A 3,953-nucleotide genomic window follows, 5' to 3' on the forward strand; every position below is an offset into this window, starting at 1 on the left:
GAAAAGGAGGAGAGAAATTTCTTAATTGAAACCTGTTCTGTGGTGAGCCTTAGGGTGCGCCTTGGGCAAGGAAGGCTCCTTGGACGGATTGCTTGGACATGATTGTTTTGACAGACCTACACTTTGGCCTGGACAGAATTGGAGCGAGCCCTAACGATGAATAATTTAGGGCGCGCCCTATGATGTAGAATGATATAGGAAGAGACCAAAGGCTGATGACACAGGGCGGCGCCAACATACAGGAATGTAAGGGCGCGCCCTTAACTTCTACTTGATATATAAATGCAGCTTTGATATGCTACTTGGATGGATTCTCTGGAAGATTCAAGGAAGATGAAGAATGTTATTACTAACCTATTTGATACAGGTAATCTATTGAAGAACTCCTTCCTGTAGCACATCTACAGGAAAGGCGGTGTCCGTGGTTAGAGACCTCCAGGGGTATGCCTGGATTGAAGGCCTCCTCCTGTAGTCAATGGGTTTCCTCATTGGGGATGTGGGGTGAAATCTGGTGTGTGCTTTGGGAGCTCTGTCTCTGTAGTCAACGGGTGTCCTCGTTGGGAGACTTTGGAGCATCCTGCACTTTGCACCCAAAAGCTTCAGATCACTTATCCTGCAATCTGGTAGGGGCTCCTTATCGGGGGACAAGGATGCGTCCAACATTTGGGGTGAACCACGGCTATACCTGCGTCCGTGGACTAGAGAAACAGCTGGTAGCGGAGGGTTATCCTTGGCCAGAGAGATGCCTCATCCGTGAAGTCTCGAAGCTGTGGACGAGCCTTGGGCCTTTGTGGTTGGGCCTCATCGGCGGACATTCCTAAAGCTAGTAGAAGACGGTTTCCAGTGAGTTTCCTACTGGGCCTCGGGATAAGAAATCTAAGCCCATTAGGTTTCTTGTTCCCCAAGAACTACGTGGGCTTGATCCCCTATAAATAGGGGTACGTAGGCACATTGTAAGGGGTCAGAAGCGAGAGCGCAAAGGAGCCACCACTAACCCTAAGCAATCTCAGCCCCCAATAATCATCACCACCAAACACTGTTCATCTTTTCCGACGAATACTGTTCATCGGATTCATCGGTTACTGTTCATATTTCCGACGAAGAACTGCCATCACAGATCTTATTTCCGGCTACTAACCTCAAGTTTTGTTGTTCCCAAATTCCTCCGTCAACAAATTGGCGCTAGAAGGAGGGCTAATCAAGATCTACATCTGGGAGGAAGGATGTCTCAATATCATGATGGAAGTTTTTATGATGGAAGTTCTGACGAAGATTCTGATCATGGCTATGAATATGAACCCTACGTTCCGCCAATTATTGATCATCCCACGCCGAACGTTGGAGGACAGCCACCTGTGCTCATCAGCAACGCCGACTTGTTGGAACAACTGTATCACATGGGCGATGCTTTGAATGGTTTCGATTCAAGGTTAAGCACTGTGGAACGGCGCAAGGCCAGGAGGGGTCTTCGCCACAACCGAGCGGCTCATGCACCTGAAAAAGCACCCATGACGGATAGGGATGTCTCAGCCGGCCATGGCCGTACTGAAGGAGGGCGTGTGCCGATAACCCCACGATGCCTGGACTATTCTAATGACACGTCCCCAATCATCGAGCTAGTGGAGGAAGATGCTGATGGACGGGAAATTCTACGGACAGACACCCGGGGAGCCACCCATCCGCACCGGTCTGGACGTAGTCTCGAGGAACACCGACAGGCGGAGTCGATGCCGGAGAATCAGCAACGAGGCTTTGCAGCTTTAAAAGATCGCTTGGGGATTTGCTTGGGCGATGATGATTTGAGAATGCTGTTACTTGAATGGCAGAAAGAAGCTGATCGTGGAGATGTGACGCCCCATGATACAACACGTGTGCCCCTGAATTCCCAGGAAAATCGGGAGCGGCACCGCGATCCAACGCGTGTGCCCTTGAATTCCCAGGAAAATCAGGACGGCACCGCGATCCAACGCGTGTGCCCCTGAATTCCCAGGAAAATCGGGAGCGGCACCGCGATCATGAGAGAGCTCTTCCCCGCAGATCACTGGATCGATATGGGCGTGGGTATGGAAATGATCGTTGGAGAAGGCCTCAATGGAGAGGAAGAGGTGGAGGCCTAGGTAGATATTTAGAGGGATACCGTCGCGACAATTACCGTGGTCACCTTGATTCCCGCTGGAATAACCAAGCAGATGGCTATGATTATGCGGAACATGATGATCATAGAAATGTAGGAAACTATGATCGCGATACGGCCCGGGGCCGCGGCCAAGGTGGAGAAGAGAATTAAGGGAGGAATCAAGGACGAAATCCTGAAGTAATTGTGATACCCGAAGACGCCCAGAATACGAACCAGCAGCAAGCCCTCCCCGGAGGGAATCAAGTGGAGGTACCTCCATTACAACCACAAGGTCCGCAGCCTCAAATGCAGACCATCCCAGGCGTGGGAACATTTAATGTGGGAGACTTAAAAAGGCTACTTAACCACCTGGAAGGCAGGGTGACGGCCACAGCCGAAATCCCTTCCCCATTTTCGGTGGCAGTAAGAGAGGCGCAGTTGCCGGCCGGATATCGCAACACTACTAGCGATCTCCGTTTCCACGGAAACTCAGATCCGGTGGAATTCTCGGGCCATTTTAATATAGAGATGGATGTGTACCAAGTCCCGGACTTGGCTCGATGCCGTCTCTTGGCAGCAACCTTTAGAGAAAGCGCCCAACATTGGTTTCAAAAGCTCGGGCCAGGAGTGATCACCTTATGGGATCAAATGAAAACTCTGTTCTTAACCAAGTTCCAAGCCGCGGTGAGATACGCGTCCTCTGTCACAACTCTTTCCAATGTTAGGCAAAGAGAAAATGAAAGCTTGACATCGTACTTCAAAAGGTTCAACGCTGAGTCTACTAGCGTGAGGGGGGCATCAGACGAAGCCCTGAAAAGCTTCTTGATCGCAGAATTAAGGGCTGGCTCGAACTTTTAGAAGCACTTGCAAGGGAAAGACCCAGCTACTCTGGCAGACGTCTTCGCTTTGGCAGAATCTTTTAAAGCTATAGAACAATCTCTGGAAAAGATGCAACCGACTTCACAGTCAAGTCAGAGAAGCAAAGGAAGGAAGAGAGATAGGTCTCCAAGCCCAAGGTACCAAAGAAGTAGTCGAAGCCCAGACCGGGTGAATACAGCAAGCACAAGGAGGGGATGAAGTCTTCCCTCAAACTACGATTACAGGACAAGCCGGTACACACCTTTGGTCGCATCTATCGAGCATATCTATGAAGTAAACAAGAATAAAGGGCTATTTAGAAAACCTGAAGCTTTATCGTCATGGAAAAGCAAAGATAAGAAAAAATATTGCGAATACCATGAATCATCTAGACATAACACACATGAGTGCCGACATCTAAAGGATGAAATCGAAACGCTTATCAAGGAAGGATACCTCGAAGAATGGGTAGTTAAGGAAGTAAGGAAGCACAAGGATGACAGAACAAGGGAAGAGGAAAGACGAGCCCCGCGTGGGGAAAACAATGATACCTTGGAGGAAAATAAATTTGTCAGGGATGGCAGTATCCGAACAATCTACGGGGGAGATCTCGAGATGGAATGCAGCAACCGAGCCTTGGCAAAATACGCTAGGGAAGCCCGGTTCAGGCCTCTCACAGACATTCATAGAGTGGAAACTCGGCCACCCAAGGTGTTTAAGGGTGTAACACCCCCAAATCCGGGGTCGGGGATCCGGGTTGTCACGAGTTCCATTTCCCTTAATAACACCCAATCTTAATAATTAATCAACTACTCTGTACTGTGACCCCACAATAAACACACACACCACACGTTATAGTCTCAGAGATGAACATCCAAAAATAATCACAAGTCATTTTATTCCACAATTATCTGCCAATACACCTTAAAAGGTTTTCTGAATAAATTTACATTTCTTTGCCATTATTACAATTCATAAA

The sequence above is a fragment of the Apium graveolens genome, chromosome 5 (assembly GCF_009905375.1).
Source record: "Apium graveolens cultivar Ventura chromosome 5, ASM990537v1, whole genome shotgun sequence".
Taxonomy (NCBI): Eukaryota; Viridiplantae; Streptophyta; class Magnoliopsida; order Apiales; family Apiaceae; genus Apium; species Apium graveolens.